The following is an 18,020-nucleotide window of genomic DNA, read 5'->3' on the forward strand; positions in this document are numbered from 1 at the left end:
TTCTGTCCTCACCTAAAGGCCCCAGATGTAGTCACTGGGTCATTTTGTCTCCTTTCCACCCTGTGGACATATCCGTCCCAGGAAGGGATCATTTTGGTTTTGTTCAGTGTTGCATTTCCAATACCTGGGACACACCCGGCCAGAGCAACCTCCCTCTGGTTGGCCAAAGAACAGTCCATAGTACCCTGATAAAGACTTTTCTCTTTTTCTCTCCAAAATTATCCCAACAATGACAAGGAACCTGAAGTTCCCAGGGGACAGCTCCTGATGAAGCTGGGTAGGGGTGAGTAAGTACTGGAGCAGGAGGGGGACCCTGGATCACGTGACCCCGAGAGCACGCGCCTCCTGACGCTGGAGCTTTGGGCAGCTCATCAGCCTGTCTGACCAAGCACCTGTAGGTCCAGAGTTCGTGGTTCCTGAATAGGGCTGACCCTGACATAGAGGTTTCCCATCCCACTCAGCACACACATGTTCGTATGAATTCATGCACACCCACACACGCACCTGCACACACTCACCCACACACTCATTCACACACACTCATACGTATCAACATGAATGCCTAGGAATGTGCACACCTACGTGCTCACACATGTGCATTCACCACCATCACACATTCATATGCACGCATTTACATGCACTCCGAGACACATACACACAATCAATACATGTTCAAGGACACGTCAGAAAGACTGGGGAGAAAGGAGATTAAGAGAGAAGCTTACGTTGGTGCCGTTTTGGAAGCTGGTCCTACATTTCTGCTGAAATTTCTCAATTCCCTCATTAGATTGCAAAAGTGGCCATAGACAAATTTATAAACAACAGGTGTGGCTGTGTTCCAATAAAACTTGATTTACAAAGTCAGGCAGTGGGCTGGACTTGGCCCATGAGCTGTCATTTGCCAGTCTGTTCTCAGCAATTCTAATCCCTAACACATGTGGTCAAAAATCACCTGAAACATATCATTTTTACTTCTTTATTTTATGTGTTCAAAAGAAAGAAGAGGAGGGCCTGACATGCAAGCCTAGAGGCTAAAGTCTTCGCCCTGCAGGCACTGGGATCCCATATGGGCGCTGATTTTTATGCCAGTTGCTTCCCTTCTCATCCGCCTCCCTGCTTGTGGCCTGGGAAAGTAGTTAAGGACGGCCCAAAGCCTGGGGACCCTGCACCTGCATGGGAGACCCGGAAGAAGCTCCTGGCTCCTGGTTTCGAATTGGTACAACTCCAGCTGTTGGAATCACCTGGGGAGTGAAGCATCGGACAGAAGGTCTTCCTCTCTGTCTCTCCTCTTCTCTGTAAATCTGCCTTTCCAATAAAATAAATAAATCCCCCCTCTCTTTTTTTTAAAGACAGAAGAGGGACACAGAGAGATCTCCTATTCTTGGATTTCATTACAGCCAGGGCCGGCTGAGTCAAGCCAAAGCCAATAGTCGGCAACTCCTTCTGGGTCTCCCACGTGGTGGCAGGGACCCAAATACCTGAGCCATCATCTTCTGCCTTCCAGGGTGCGCATTAGCAGGAAGCTGGAATAAGGAGCAGAGCCAGGACTTGAACCCAGAATCTTTGATAAGGGAAGTGGCATCCAGGAGGACCTGAGCCACTGGGACAAACACCTGTCTCCTGAGGAGGATTGTAAAAATGCTGATTCCTTGGCTTTTGCAGGCAGTTTTTCCTAAGTCTGAGTGGAGGCTTCATAATCCATATTCGCGACAGCATCCAGAATCCAGGGCTCTTCCATGGTGGGGACCACGGCACCGCGTGATGAGACCTCCCAGGCATCTGGCTCATCCACAGAGAGCCTGCTTCTTCGTGCTTCTGCCCGCCAGGCACCTGCCAGCTCTGCAGGCCTGCCCAAGCCCCATTCTGTTTCCATCCTGTCTGTTCCCCAGTCCTTCTGACTCTGCTAGTCTTTCTCAGACAGTGCTGAGCCAAGTCTCAGGCCTTTCAACTGTGGGGTAGGAGTGGGATGGAGAGGCAAAGGGGCAGGCAAGTCCCTTCTGGGCAGTAGGAGCGTGACTGTGGCCAGGCTGCTTGGAGTTCTGGGCCTCCTCTCTTCTCATCAGCCACAGGCTCAGCTATGTCCCCTGCTAAGCCCCCACCTCTCTGCTTGTGGTGGCCCTGGCGGGTCTTGCTGGTGTTGTCACAGGGGAGCAGAGGGTGTGCTGTTCTCCCTACTTTTGTTCTGCCAAGAGATGCTTATCACCTGGGCCTTCTCCAGGTTCAGGGGTGATGGCCCCCGCAGGGACCTTGGCTTCTGCTGGGTTGTTCTTAATTAAGTTTCAAATCAACTTGGACAAGAGGGCTTTGGGAGCTTGGTGGGCTGTGGGCCAACGGCCTGAGCAACTGCCACAGACTAGCACCACCTCCCACAGCCCTGATCCCCTGACATGTGTGCAGATTACAGAGAAATCCCTGCACACGAGGTGGTGTTAACTCTTTAGCTGGGCTGCCAGATTTCAAATGCAATGCCATGTCTGGGGCCGGGGGACCTGGCTTTTCTTGCTGGGAGTGTGGAGTTAAAGATGGAGGCAAATTAGGATCAGGATGCCCCAGGACTCTAGGCTGGGCAGGGGAGGGTGGTATCTGATGGTCTCCAAGTTCTGAGTATGATTCCTGCCCTCTCCCTTCCACCTCCCGGCGGTGTTTCCCCACCCTTGGTCATGAGATTCCCAGGAAGTTATATATATCCAAAATAGGAAGTTTGGGGTATAGAGGAAGGGAATGGAGTCCGATGATGGGGGCTCCCTGGCTCCGTGGGATTGAGCTGAGTTTGGCCAGCCCCTGCTAAGACACCACCCACGGAATAAGTGTTTTGAGCACCTGCGTGAACACAGATAGCTCTAGGTGCTAGGGCGTGTTTGTCATTTATTGTACACAGTCGAAGCTGTGCATTGCAGAACGGTAGATGATGGCCCACATTGAAAGTGCACATACCGTCATGTGTTCTTAAGTCACTGCAGCAATAGTGAGTGCTGCCATCATCTCTATGAAAGAGAAAAGACTGTGGCTCCCTGAAGTCAGGCAGTATGATCCAGGCCATCTGGGTGGTAGGTGACTGAACAAAACTGAGGTCCCAAATCCATCTAACACCAAAGAATTTACCACATGTTACAGAGGACAGGACAGGGATTGTCACTGTGATACAGAGGGTTAAGCTGCTGCCTGCAGTGGCACTGGCTCATGTCCTGGCTGTACCACTTCTGATCTGGTTCCCTGCTAATGGCCTGGGAAAAGCAGGGGAGGATGACCGGAGTGTTAGGGCCTGTGCCTCCCATGTGGGAGACCTAGATGAAACTCCTGCCTCCGGCCAGACCTATCTTTGGCCATTGTGGCCATTTGGGGAGTGAATGGAAGATCTCTCTCTCTCTCTGTGCAATTCTGACTTTAAAATAATACGTCTTTTAGAAAAGTTGATAGGGCACATGCCTTGAAGTAACCAGAAATTGTTTTTGAGGTCACCAAGGAGTAAAGGCAGTTTTGTGTAGTTGGCTTTAGGGGGTGGTAGATAAGTCAGGCAGCAGAGTATTGAGGACTTGAGGGAACAAAGTGCATGAACAGGAAGCTGGATTGGAAGTGGAGTAGCTGGGATTCAAAGCAGACACTCTGATATGAATGGAGACATTCCAATCAGTGGTTTACCTGTTGCGTCACAATGTTTGGTCCTGCTGTGCTTTTAAAGGCACATAGACCATGGGGCAGTGCTTAAATCAGTGATAACTCCTTTTTCCTTTCTCCAAAAAGGAGCCAGAAGATTGACCAGCTTCATGGTGTGTAATTGAAAACTTTCCCTTTTCAGAAAGGTGTATGAACGAGCGCATGAACTTCCTTAATTTTCTGAGGAGCGAGACTTTGCATGAGAATGAATCCTAGGCTCTAACTCTATAATGTAGGCATACTGAGATTGCCACAGTGGTCCCCTGGAGTCCACCATGCAGTCCCCAGGTGGCAAACAGGTGGTGGCCTACACTGAGTTAGGGCCACATGGGGTTTTCTCTTACGCATTCATGCCCTTGCTCCTTCATGCTGTCTTCGTACTGTGTCCTGGGTGCTAAAGGGAGGTCTTGCTACCCAACCATGGTGCTGTGTGTTGTAGACAAACCTTAACCCTCTCTAAGCCCTGGTTTGCTCAACTGCAAACCAGCTATTCCTAAGAGCCTTGGCAGTGTGTGCACTGGGAACCGCCAAAGCCAGGTTCTCACCCTTGCTGCATGGTCAATGTACAACCACCTACCTGCTGTTTGCCATCCCGGAATCCAGAAGAGTTCCTGGCGCAGAGAAAGCACCAGTGGCTCTCTGCAAATGTCTCTTGGGTTCTCAGACTTGCCCATTCCGTGTCCGGCATATTTCTGAAATAACTAAGTAGGCTGGAAAGAAGGTGGCTGGAGATGGTGGTGTTTTCTCGTTGGGGATCTCCCTCTGTCTTCAGCCCATCCAGCTGCTGGTACCCTGTGCCAGGGACTTGGAGCCAATTCCCCTCCCACATCTTCTGACTCACGTCTTTTCATTGTGTCTCCGGAGAGTCGATCTGTCACTGCCTTCTCCTGGGGAAGGGGAGGACTGTGGGCAGAATCTCAGCCGTTACTTGGAGTGGCCAAGCTGGGCATAATCCCTGGGAGATTTGCAGCGCTGGGAGGTCAGCTTCTCATAGGGGAGCTGTGCTCATGTGGATGAGGGGGCTTCCTTCCTTTTTCAGCCAGGCTCCATCTTTGCTTCTGGAAGTTGTGAAACAGAAGAAAGCATTCTTGTCTCCTTTGGCTCTCCCTTCTTGAGTTTTGATTTTGAAGGGTATTTGGGCAATTTGTTTAGTAAGGAATTCTGTATAGTTTTGCTGGCAGCCAAGAGGTGGGCACACTGAGGCCTGGCCTGAAGCTAGAACCACTGGGATCTTGTCTTTCTATGCAACTCTGACCCTCTTGCCGCAAAATCTCCAGAACCTGACTTTGCTCAGAAGCCAAGTAGAACCATTGCCAATGGGTTTGGGAGAAGAGAACTCACACAGGCTTTCTAGTGCCTTCCTATGGTTGCAGCTTGAGCCCAAGTGGTGAAGATGAGGAAGCCAGGACAATTGCTCCCTACATGCAACCCAAGAGATAGGGAGAGACTCCATTCAAGCCGTGTCAACATAGAAGTTAGGGAAATAAAAGCATTTCCCTGGCTTTGAGGGCAAGATGTGGTGCTGAGAACCAAAGGTAAGCTTAGAATTTGGAGAGCCAAGACTCAACCCTGTTTGCTAGACTGCCAGGATACTGACATGTGAATTTCCCCAAATCTTACTCATTTCTCAGTGTTTACAGAGCTCAGTGTGTGCCAAACATTGTCCAAAACATTCTCCATATATTAACTTATTTAATTAAATTTCCACTGAGCTTCACAGTTTCTAGATTTATGGAATTTTCACCCAAAGACTTTTAGTAAAATCTATGGTCATGCCTCACTCCCGAAAAGCTCTTGGAACTGTGACAGATCAAAGTCCAACCCACACTTTCCTTTGTAAGCACCTGTACCTATGTGGACTGCCCTCTCCACTGGTCCTGGGGCTGCGGAGCAGCGTATCAGCTTAGCAGGACAGGAGCTGGTGGAGTGGGAGGAGAATGGCCACCTAAAGTGGAGAGTTGGGAGCAAGGATTGGAACCAGAAGGCACGCTCAGAGGGCGGCAGCTTCTGGCACATGGCAGGCTGTTTTTCACAAGGGCTGCCATGGAAGCGGAAGGAGATCTGTTCAAACGGGTGAGATGGTCTGGCCGTGAGCTTCTGACTCAGCCCCTCCTTTCCCTGAGCTCATTCTCTGCAATCTCATGGCAAGGCCGGAACAAGGAGGTGCTGATGAGATCATGCTCGCAGGAACGTGAGGTAGGAGGGGGTTCACATACTCTGCCAGGGCCTTACCCCACTCCTGGAAGGGTAGGGTTGATTTGGAAGAAGGCCCCAGATCAGCATGATCAGAACAGATGCAAGAAAAAAAAATTGGAGCCTATGTTGCCTGTGCTTTTATGCTGTGGCACATGCCTGTTCAGCCCAGAACTTCCTTCCTGTCTCTCCTGCTCCACGTAGCATCGTTGATACATTTGCAGTGCTGGGCAGCAAGGTGACAGTGACATTCCTGATCTCTTTTGACATTCTTCCCGTGAGTCCACTGGTGTAATGGTCACATTAGTCCTGCTCATGGGGAGAGTTGGGTTCGAGGGGTCTGGAGCTGATGCAGAGCCTCCAGGCAAAGACTGATCAGAAGGGTTTGATTAGGAATACAGCTGAGCTGAGTTGGAGCTGAGGAGCATGGAGGGACCGCGCCTGATGCAGCTGCTGGGGAAAGCCACGAGCAGTCCATATGCTCTTCCTGAACTGTTGCCTGTTAGGATATGGCTTAAGGCTCAAAAGAAGGTGGTATGGTAAGTTTCCTTTTCTCTCTTGGTTTCCTTAAAAAGAAAGACACAAGGAGAGGTGGGTGTTTGGCCTGGTTAGGACACCTGTGTGTTACCTTGGAGTGTCTGACTCCATCTTCCTGCTAATGTAGACCCAGGGAGGAAGTGGATATGACTCAGCTAGCTGGACTCCTGCCACCTGTGTGTGAGATCTGGGTGCAGTTTGTCACTCGTAGTCCTAGCTTCTTTGTTGCTGTGAGCATGTGGGGAGTGAGCCAGCAGATGGAAGCTCTTCTCATTTGTTGTGAGCATTCAATGACATGATTATATTTTGATAAATGAAGTCTTCAGGGGCCACAATACATGGCCTACTTAACAACACATGCTGGTGTTTGCTTCAGTTTACAAGGAAAAGTAGGATATGTAGGGTTTTTTTGAAGATTTTTTTTTTTTTGAGGTTCTTTCTTTGGTTTTTTTGAAGATTTTAAAAATTGTTAGTGGAAAGGCAGATTTATAAAGAGGGGGAGAGACAGAGAGGAAGATTTTCTGTCTGCTGATTCACTCCCCAAGTGGCCGCAGCGGCCGGAGCTGAGCCTATCTGAAGCCAGGAGCCAGGAGCTTCTTCCGGGTCTCCCATGCAGGTGCAGGGTCCCAAGGCTTTGGACTGTCCTTGATTGCTTTCAAAGGCCACAATCAGGGAGGCGGATGGGAACCTGGGCCACTGGGACATGAACTGGGGCTCATATGGGATCTTGGCGTGTGCAAGGCGAGAACTTTAGCCTCTTGGCTACTGTGCCGGGCCCAATATATACTTTTTGTGCTGACCCAGTAATCTCCAGGTCCTGGATCTATAGACCTGAGCTGGTTTGCTTGACACATGCACACATGTGCACTACTGTTTGGGAACAAGGAAAAACCCAGCTACCGATTTGATGATTTGATAAAATCTTCTCCAAGACAATGGCCCTCGACTTTGGCTGTCTTCTCATAGTGGCTTGCTGTATAAACTGAGGGGTTAATGAAAAGGCCTCTGGAGTCTCTGTTTTTAGTTGTTAGCACTTCTGGGTGGGCATGGGGAGTTGGAAGAGGGGCAGGGTATGAAGAGGTTCAAGGGCATTCATGGACAGATCCTCTCCAGGAAGTCATCCGACATTCAGCGCTCTTCACCTCAAGCCCAGAACAAACACCGTAAAATGGTCTAAAAGGTTTTAGGAGCCCTGATTCTATCTTAAGCAACAGCATGGTCGGGTTCAGCTCTTTTGAAGCCATTTCTTTTTTCCACCCTTTTCCCTTTGGCTTCATTCCCATGAGCATTGCTCGTCTGGAGGCTGGAGGATAGCAGAATAAGCTCAGAGGCTTGCAAACCAAGCTGGAGTCAGGGTACAGCCCTTTGCGGCTTTCCCAGCCCAGGCCTGGCTTGTTGCTAAATCACAGGCCCAAGAAACTGTAGGCAAGAGGAGCTGAACTGGCCACCCGGAGCCCCAACTCCCATCTCCATGGGACCGAGCCACTTGCTGACTGCTGCCAAGACCAACAGAGAGCTGCAGTGGAAGGCGATTTCAAAGGATCTGGCAGAGGAGCATTGGAAGATGGCTCATCTGCTGTCTGTGGGACAGACTCGCCATCTCCAGGAGCCGGATGTCCAAAGGGGAAGGTCAGAGGTCAGAGGACTTAGCATACACTGGGAGCACTCTGCGGGTTTGGAGGGCGATTTAACACCAGCAATGCTAATGGACAGTGAAGGCTTCTCCACTGACACTGATGCATGTTAAAGGATCCAGTCTATAATTTTCCCAGATAAAATCGCCCCTCTTTGGGCTTGGCTGTTCTTATGAATATCACAGATATTCTGTTGGCACATTTGTTTCCAGTTGTGTATTTTTAAAAATAAAGTCTGGAAGTAGTGTTCCTTTTTTTTTTTTAAATTCTATTCATCTATGAATTTATTCAACAGAATGTTAGGACACTCACTGTGCCTGTATCTATGGCCCCGGGAACATAAAAATGAAAGAAAATGATTTCTCCCTTGGAGAAATAAAGGAACAGGTGAACAGTCCTACCACAAGCATGATGCCTTGAGACGAGGAGCTCCACAGTCTTGCTGCATGGTCATGGGAGACTTCTCAGGGGAAGACATGTCAGAGATACAGCGCTCATGGCAGGCAAGAGGGCAGGAGAAGAGGCACGCGTGGGAGCTTTCTATTTTACACAGATGCTAAGCCACACCTTAAGGCACTGAGATCATCAAGCAGAAGATACTGTGTGATAAAAAGAAATACATACCATCAAGAAAGGATGCATTTTATCCAACTAACAGTAGGCACTCAAAAAGATTTTCAGATATATGGAATGAGATATTTATAGGTTAGAAAGCTGCCTTTGGGAGCCCACATTGTGGCACCGCATGCAATGTTGGCATCCTAAATGAATGCCAGTTCAAGTTCTGGCTACTCTACCTCCCACCCAGGTCCATGATCATGCACGTGGGAAAGCAGCGGAAGATGGCCCAAGTGTTTGGGTTCCTGAACTCATGAGGGAGACCAAGATGGAGTTCATTGCCTGCTGTCTTGGATCTAACCAGATCCTGTCTGTTGTGACCATTTGGAAAGTACCCAATGGTCTCTCTCGCTTTCTCTCTCATTCTCTCTCTCTCCCTTTCAAAGAAATAAGGTGAAAATTTTTAAAAGAGAGAAAGAAAGATGCCGCAGTATCATGCAGACAGGATATAATATAGAGGACTTGGGCTGGAGCTGGAAGGATCAGCTTAAGAGCGTTGTGCTTGAGAACATTGTGCAAAATTCCAGGCAAAGAAGTTGAGAGCAGTAGTGTGCAAAGGTGATGGAAAGAGGACAGCTGACTTGAGAGATCTTCTGGGGCTGAGATCAACCAGATAAAATTTTCTACTACCTATGAAGGGGAGAGAAAGGGGACCATTTGAGATAGCCCTCGTTATTCTGACTTGGACCAAAGGTGGCTGAAGGTTCAGATCTCTGAGACGGGCAGATTAGAAAGCACATAGTTGGGAAGGTGAGTAGAGAAGCTTTGGGCTTGCCTAGAGTAACATGCTCAGGGGAGGCCCACAGGTAGACGTCTAGCAGGAAGCTGTGTCTTTTGAGTGTGAAAGGCAGCAGAGGAGAGTAGGTTGAAGTATCATTGAGAAATCATTAGCCCATGGATGGTGAAGGCTTTGAGTGGTCGAGATTGTCATGAAAAGGGGTGAGAGAGAGAACTGAATCTTGGGAATGCCCATGTCTGAGATAAGAGCCACAGAGGAGCACTCGGATGACAAGAGGATTTGGTATGCATGGGGAGGGTGCAATATGGACAACATGAAGTAGGAGAACATTCTGTTGATAGTATAACAACTGTGGCAGAAATAACAACTAAGGGGGGATGATGTTGTGATGTAACTGGTTAAGATGTGGCTTGGGCTGTCTGTATTGTATATTAAAATGCTGGTTCAAGTCCTACAGACTCTGCTTTCAATCCAACCCCCTACTAACGCACCTGGAAAACAATGGATGATGTTCCAAGCAATTGGGCCACTGTTCCCCATGTGGGAGCCCTGGGTGGAGTTCCTGGCTCCTATCTGTAGCCTGGCCCAGTCCCAATTGTTGCGGCCCTTGGAAGAGCCAACCTGCGATGGAAGGTCTCTTGGCTTTCTGTGTATCCCTCTCTGTCACTGTGCCTTTCAAATGAGTAAATTTTAGAAACTCAAAAAAAGGAGAAGGGTATCAGTAGGACCTGTATTTGGGAACTGGAAGGTCATTGTGACACTGGGGAGAACTATTTTATACAAAGGAGAAGAGGGCCCGGCGGCGTGGCCTAGCGGCTAAAGTCCTCGCCTTGAATGCCCTGGGATCCCCTATGGGCGCCAGTTCTAATCCCGGCAGCTCCACTTCCCATCTAGCTCCCTGCTTGTGGCCTGGAAAAGCAGTCGAGGATGGCCCAATGCATTGGGACCCTGCACCCGCGTGGGAGACCTGGAAGAGGTTCCTGTTTTCCGGTATTGGATTGGCGCACACCGGCCGTTGCGGCTCACTTGGGGAATGAATCATCGGACAGAAGATCTTCCTCTGTCTTTCCTCCTCTCTGTATATCTGACTTTGTGATAAAATAAATAAATCTTAAAAAAAAAAAGGAAGGAGACGAACAAATCCAGTAAAATAAGACGTCATTGAGAGAGGAAAAAATAGAGATACAGATTAAACTTAACAAAAACTTGGTAGTATAATTGGAGTGCTGAGGAAGCAGAGAGGGGGAGAGCAGAGCAGAGGTGGGGAGAGAAAGAATATGAGAATATTGTTTAGAGGAAATGTAAGTTAATAAACTCAAGATAATAGACCAGTTAAGGGTATTGTTAAGAGAATGAGAGAACAGAGAGAGAGAGAGAGAGAGAGAGAAAGGAAGATTGGAATCAATTGTTTATAGGAATTTATCACAGAAATAGGCAAGAGTGTATGGATTGTCCCTGGATACTAGGAGTGGTGCAATCTGAATGTCTGGTTTTCTTTTATTCAGTGTCCCCTATTTTGAGTGATAACAGAAGGGGCTTGCAGGCCTAGCATTACTACTGAGAGGAATGTGGAATGGAGAGGACCAGGAGGATCGCAAAGCATCATGAGAGGCCCATGTGAGGTCAGATGTTGGTACTCTGTAGCTTGCTGGTGAGGGGCCTGAAGGCCATTCTTCGGGGGTAGGGGTATGAGGATGGGGAGCATGATCACTGGGAAATACGGAGTGAAATCATCCTGTGTTTGGCATGGTCTGTGAAAGGGGTTGGAGGTGGAAAAACAAGCAGCCTTGTCAAAATTATTGGCACAAGAGCAGCATGGCCAACTGAGCTCAGTTGGAAAGAAAATGGCACCAGGAGTGAGGTGCCACACTGGCGGGAAAGGGAGGAGTTCAGAGTCTGGGGATCATGATGAGGTGAGAGAATGGGCAAGGAGAAAGGACTGGGAAGATAGGGCATTGTGTTAGAGGTCTCAGGTTTTAAAATGTCAGTAGTGGGATCGTTTTGGGTGGTGGCAAGTCCGAGATGTGGCCGCAAGAGTTGGTTAGGAATGCAGACAACAAAAAGCATTCCAATCAGTCAAGACAGCAGACAACTTCAGTTTTTCTGGCACACTGATCCTCTCTTGGATGCAGGTAGGGTGGATGTGGAAAAAAGCCAGGAGGTGGTAAGTGTGAGATGTCACAGTCCATGCGCACATCATCCCATGTTAGCAGAGAAGATGTCCCTAACTCTCAAGGCAGGATGCTTGACATGCATGTGTAGTCTCCTGCTGAACACAGGTGAGGGGCAGGGAGAACCCACGCCTGTCTTTCCTTGCTCAGTTTCTGCTCAGAGGTGCCTGAATCTGGGCAACTCTGCCTGTTGCAGTAGGGCAGGGACAAAGCTCATTAGTCTCAGCATACAGAGAAGTGGAAACTTCACCAAGAACAGCGTCAATGACACCAGCGAGGTGCTGACCTCAGTCTGTCACTTCATCTCCCTGTTCCTTGCCTGGCTTCTTTGCTCACCAGGAGCTAACAGCTGCAGAGCCAGCATGATGCAGCCTCTTCATTGTGTGCCCCGTGGAGCTTGAGCATTTAAATGTGATATAGGGATGTGGAGGGGAATTTTCCTACATGGCAATGTGTATGAAAATAAGAAGGGGATGTTTTGCCTACACAGCAACAAGAGGTATCAAATCATTCCTTCTTCTTTCTCCTGTCCAACTCTATTACTATCTATGCAGGTTGAACAGCTCCAAGCTCAGATGCTTTTGCTTGGAAAGGATCTTCTCTTGCCTAAACTCCAAGAATTTGCAGTAGTTTTTCATTTCAGATAGCATACCTTGCTTGGTTTCCTTTCTGCTTTCTTTTTTTGTGAAATGAATAATTTATGCATTTACCTTGCACCAACACAAACCCTACCCAACTGGGAGATCTTTGCTGATCGGGAACTCTGTTGTGTTTTATTGATTATATGATCCTCCGAACTGGGCACGTGGAACCTTTATTTGGATATTCATGACATCATTCATTGGACATACAAGATTACTAATTTTAATAATTAAAAAAATCACCTGTTACAGTTAATTGAATTTCAAGGCTCAGCTGCTGGTGCCTTGGTGAGACCAGAGCAAATGAGCTCAAGGCCCTTCTGCCTACCACAGGGTGGATGTTCTTCACTCTGCAACCCTGGCAATTCTCAGCACATGGCAAAAGTGTTTGTTGAATGAATCCATGGAATCCATTGTGCAGCTCTGTAAGGCTGAGTCCTCCACTCTGACCCATCGCCACCTCAGATGGCAAAAAGGAAAAGCATCAGAACCCAGAACACTCGAGGTTAGCCCTGGCTTTCCCACCAGCTGTGCAGCCTGCAGATAAGTCCACGAACCTTCCTGAATCTCACTTCCTCGTGTTCACATCAAGCATGATCACACCTCCTTTGTTTGATGGTGAGGCCGATTAACGTGATTGATGACTTGTTGCCAGGTAACTAAAATTTTGAAACTAATCCATTGAGGAAAGAGTCTTGTTTGGACTGCCATCTGAAGGTCACTGAATCACCCAAGACCTTGGGCATGTGTCTCAGAAAGGGTGAATGAATGCAGAGTGTCTCCTAAAAGCTGGGAAATTGCTCTGTACAAAAGCATTGTGGAATTGATCTCACGGGCAGAACTCAGCACAGGTTCTGCTGGTGAACTGAAGCTGATGAGAGAAGCTTGCCTCTAAGTGACAGTCCATCCTGTTTCTAAGACAGGAGTCTGGCCAAAAAACATGAGGGACGCCACTTTGCTGAAAAAGGGCTGAAGAGGAGCCATGGTGATGGCTAGGAGCCCTGGATGTCAGGAACAGAAAAGGAAGACAAAGTTTTCAGTACTCACAGTGTTCCCAGGTTCTGTGCTAGTTGTTTTCCACTTGCAAACATCTTTTTGATTATTTAATAAGACTCCTTGCAGGAAACAGAAAACACAGAAACCTGTAAAACATCATCTTTAAAACTAGATTGTGTTGGGCCCGGCGGCGTGGCCTAGCGGATAATGTCCTCGCCTTGAACGCCCCGGGATCCCCTATGGGCGCCGGTTCTAATCCCGGCAGCTCCACTTCCCATCCAGCTCCCTGCTTGTGGCCTGGAAAAGCAGTTGAGGATGGCCCAATGCATTGGGACTCTGCACCCATGTGGGAGACCCAGAAGAGGTTCCTGTTTCCCGGCATCGGATTGGCGCGCACCAGCCCGTTGCGGCTCACTTGGGGAGTGAATCACCGGACGGAAGATCTTCCTCTCTGTCTCTCCTCCTCTCCGTATATCTGACTTTGTAATAAAATAAATAAAAATCTTTTAAAAAAACTAGATTGTGTTTTAAAGAATGAGTGTAGAGTAACATGCTCAAAGCTGCTTTTATGCAAACAGAACTGAAAATCATTGGGGCCATTGTGGAGGGAAGCATGCAGGACAATAATCTAGGAGCTGTGTGCGGGTAACATGCTATCTGTGCTTAGCAGTGATAGGTGCTTCATGCAGGACTTGATGTTTGGAGCTGTGATGGTCATTCTGTGATCATGAAGGAAAGCAAAGAGAATTTCAGGGAAGGTTCCCCAGATACCCACTATATTTGAATTGCTGAATTAGTCTGCCCTGAGACCACCTACTTTCAGGTTTCTGGTTCTATGGCATAATAAGCTTTATTTTACAGCCAGAAGCATCTTAACTAACCCAGTAGCCAAGTGTGAGCTTGGGCTTCATTTCAGAATAGTCACACTCTTTCACAGAGAAGTACCTTATGGGACTGAAGACAGGTGCCTATTTCTTGGGGCAATCAGTCCCAATTTTGGGCCTGTGGGTTGTTCTTCCCAACTTTTAAGCAAACTCAAACATTACATATTGGAGTTGGATTCCCAGCAGCGTGGGTGGCAGGGAAGGAACCTGGCAGTTTCGTGTTTGGCTTGTCAGGGTGCCAAGTGGCGTTGGGTGCCAAGGCCATGGTATGTGATCTGAGCCACCTTGCTGACCTACCCATTGCTATGGCAAGCCAGAAGCCAAGACCCATAACTTCTACTTTTCCTTCTTCTGGAGAGTTTGATGAAGAATAACACCTGAACAGGTCCACGAGACATTCTCCCCCTTCCTTTTGCTGCAGTCTTTCCAACTTAAACTAGCAGGCAAAGGGATACCACTGTGTCCTGTGGTTTCCTTGACTACTAAGCCTAGAGGAACATGCCTTGGATGAGTGCATGTTTAGTGGAGACATCCAGGAGGGTTTGTGACATGGGGATGCGTTCATCTGTGTTTCATGCAGATTCAGTCACTGAGCTGCATTCTTCACATACATTACCTTGACATGGGCTGGCTACAGCCTACACACTGGACCCCTCCTGTGGAGACCCCAGACAGGGAGGATAAAGCGATTGTGCAATGAGACTTCCTCCTGGGAGAGGCAGTTGTTCCATTCAGGGTGGACGAGTATGAGCCACATTTCCAGGAGTTCTTCAGGTGGGAGAGGAAGAGAAACGCGATGCCCATGTGTGCAGCCTGGTTGGAGTGATGGAAGGAAAGAGGCGAAGTCTTTCTCATACCAACCGACAGGTAGGGTGAGGTCTGGTGTCCCGGGGAAGAAGCACATTCAAGTGAAGCCGGCACCTGGGAGGCTGCTCTCACGCCATGGCTTGTCAATCATCACAGACTTCTTGGGAGGGGAGGAGCTGGGGGTCCTCTGGGACCTTCTGTGTCTTGAAGTTGCATTGTTAAGTCTGGAGATCCTGCTTGAAGTCATTAGTCTTCTAGTCTTGGTGAAATCTTGACACCCAGTTTCCCCTCTTACCTGTAAAGATCTGTTGTAGCTGTTTCTGTTGTTTTTCGTTTTGTTTGTTTGTTTGTTTTGTCTGAAAGCAGCCTCAGATTTTTAGGAGATCTATTATACAAAGAACTGTTTTCTCTGGGCCATTTGGGAGTAAACTGCCAAGACACTGCTCCAGCACTGTGACAACCTATCTGTCACTGTCACTGTTTCCTGCTTAGCTTCTATGTAGCCATGCCCTGCTTCCCTGTGGCCACACAGGTTGTAGAGCTACAGTGTGGCCACTGTGGCCAGACATCAACGTTGACATATGGCCACCACCTGATTCTCAGAGTCCCTCACGCTTACCAAATGAGCATCTTTTATGGAAAAGGGAACAAATGATCATTTACTCATCGTGGTCCCCTTAGGTCCTTAGAACCACCACAATTGCTCTAAATTTTTGGACATCGACAGTTTTTAAAAATATTTATTTATTTAAAAGCCAGTGTTTCAGAGAGAGAAAGAAAGAGATCTTCTAGCTGCTAGTTCATTCCCCAGATGGCTTTAGCAGAAAGCCAGAAGTCCAGAAGCCCACCTGGATCTCGCTTGTGGGCAACAGGGGCCCAAGGTCTTGGATCATTTCCCTCTTCCTTCCATAGCACACTGACAAGGAGCTGAATCAGAAGTGGAACAGCCAGGACTTGAACCAGTGCTCATATAGGATGCCAGTGTCACAGGCAGCGGCTTAACCTGTTCTGCCACAGCACAGGCCCCAACATCAACAGCTTTGAGAACCATGAGACAGCTACTCTTAGACTGTCTCTCAACTATAGTTGTCTACTGATTCCCAAGGACTCAACTTAGGAGGCATATCTTTGGCAGGGTTATAGCACAATGCCATGTCCTCCTCGTTGCACATCGATGTGGGGCACACAACTTCAAAAACTTGATTAAAGTATGTCTGCCAAGCTACCCCATCATAAAACTGTGCCTTTCCACTATGTCATTAATAAACATTGTGTGTGTGTGTGTGTGTGTGTGTGTGTGTGTGTGTGTGTGTGGTGGGAAGGTATTCTAAGACTATGCAAACGTTCTGTTTCTCATTGAACTGTCAACTTATTGGTTTATATCTATGTGAGGACCCAAGGATTCCTATTTCCTTCATGAATCATATGCTTATTGTGTTGCTACCAAATTATCCCATATTTGGCAAGAGGGAGCTTCTTCAAGCTGCTTTCGTGCCCCTTTGACATGGCTTCCTCAGTTTCTCAGCATCTCCTTGATTTACGGAACCATACAACATCCAGGCTCATCTTGTCCATTTCCTGGCCCATCCCTGATATCTGCCATTTCTCCAAGGAGCCCCACTTCCTTCTTTTAGTGGGGGAATACTGTGTGGAAGGCCGAGCTGGGCACTGAGTGTGCTGTGTTGCTGTGGGGTGGCAGAGCTTCCCGGGCCTTCTCCGTGGAAATGCCTATGTGGATTTCTATGGGAGGGGCTTCAGCACACCCCCCCACCCACAGTGCTGAGACTTCTGTGTGATCTGTGTGCTCCGACAACCAGGACACCTTGCCATCCCTCCCAGGCACAGAGTTTCCATCTCTTTTTGCTCAGACATCTTGTGCCTAAGCCCACAGACTGCACTGCTATTTGGCAAATTTGCGGGGAGGGAACAGAGAAGGTGTCTCTTCAGAGTGCAGAGCAGGCAGGAGAGACGCGCAAAGAGGAAGCAGAGATGCCCAAGAAAATTGGTGATTTCATCCCCAGGGCGTCACATGGAAGCTGAGCTGAGCGTTTGGTTTATGTGCCTCCCTGGGTCTTCTTATCTGGGACCTGAAAAGTTGAGAACAGCTAACTTACCTCTGGCGGGGGTGGGGGTCAATGGAGAAGAGGGCTCCCTGGTGTGTTTCTGAGCACCAGCTAGAGGCGGCCGTGGGGAAGTGAAGGATACCTGCCTTTCCATCTCTGGCCCATCACCCCCTGTTCCTGCTCCAAAATTCTTGAAGGAAGTGAGTCCTTCCCCAGAGAGCACCTTGGCATGATCATAACTTGTTAAAGACCGTAATTAAAATAGTTCTCTTATTAACTTCATGATAAGACTTTTTTTTTCCTCCCCTGAAATTGCATGTTACCATTTTGTTAATTAAATTTCCAGTCCCAACAGAACTTCCACGGGTTCACAGGGGGCCTCTGGGGAGAGGAGTTGGTGGGGGGAGGGAAGGCTGCTCAGCAGGTCCGACAGGTTCTCATCTTTCTGGGCCAAATGCCTCTTCCCTGCAGAAAGAATGAAAGAGGAAAACAGCAGTGCTCTTGATAGACTGCCTTTAAAAAAGTAAGCAGAGGCAACCAATAAAAATCAAGGGCACTCAGTTAGATTTGAATGTTAGAGACATGATCAATCTTTTTTTATAGTATATCTTAAAAATTATGTGGAACATACAGCAAAAAAAAAATTCACGGGGCGTTTTCTGAAATGCAAACTTAGTGTGACATCCTGTATTTTCTTAGGCAACCTCACACCTACACATGTAAACTTTGGCTCACAGCTCCAAAGAAGAGAGGTTTTCTATTCCTTCAACATATAATGATTCTCTAATTATTGAATTAGCATTGGAGGTTGTTTTATTGTTTTGGTCAGCACCCTATTCCCATAATTGTAGATGACTTTACAATTATGTTTTATTAATTCTGGAGCATTGACTAATGTGGGTCCATTGATCTCCTAATCATTTAAACACGGTCTAGGACACTTCAGATGCTGTGTGAAAAGCTGGAATTACACAGGTTAGCAAGACACAGATCTTGACCTCAGGGAACTGATTTCATAGAGCAGGGATCTTGTGATTCTCCAGGTGATCTTGCAGGCAAAACTGCCTATTGTCTTTTAACTCC

The 18,020-nt window shown here is 48.0% G+C and overlaps 1 long non-coding RNA gene across 1 annotated transcript in view; it reads left to right on the forward strand.

The window, feature by feature from the left end:
• Window positions 1–18,020, forward strand: part of LOC131482378 (uncharacterized) — an 88,011-nt gene that overhangs the window by 34,062 nt on the left and 35,929 nt on the right. The window contains exon 3 of the long non-coding RNA XR_009246940.1: window positions 10,881–10,992. This is a non-coding gene — a long non-coding RNA (uncharacterized LOC131482378). The remainder of the gene's footprint in view (window positions 1–10,880; window positions 10,993–18,020) is intronic.

Source organism: Ochotona princeps, chromosome 17 (genome assembly GCF_030435755.1).
Source record: "Ochotona princeps isolate mOchPri1 chromosome 17, mOchPri1.hap1, whole genome shotgun sequence".
Classification (NCBI taxonomy): domain Eukaryota; kingdom Metazoa; phylum Chordata; class Mammalia; order Lagomorpha; family Ochotonidae; genus Ochotona; species Ochotona princeps.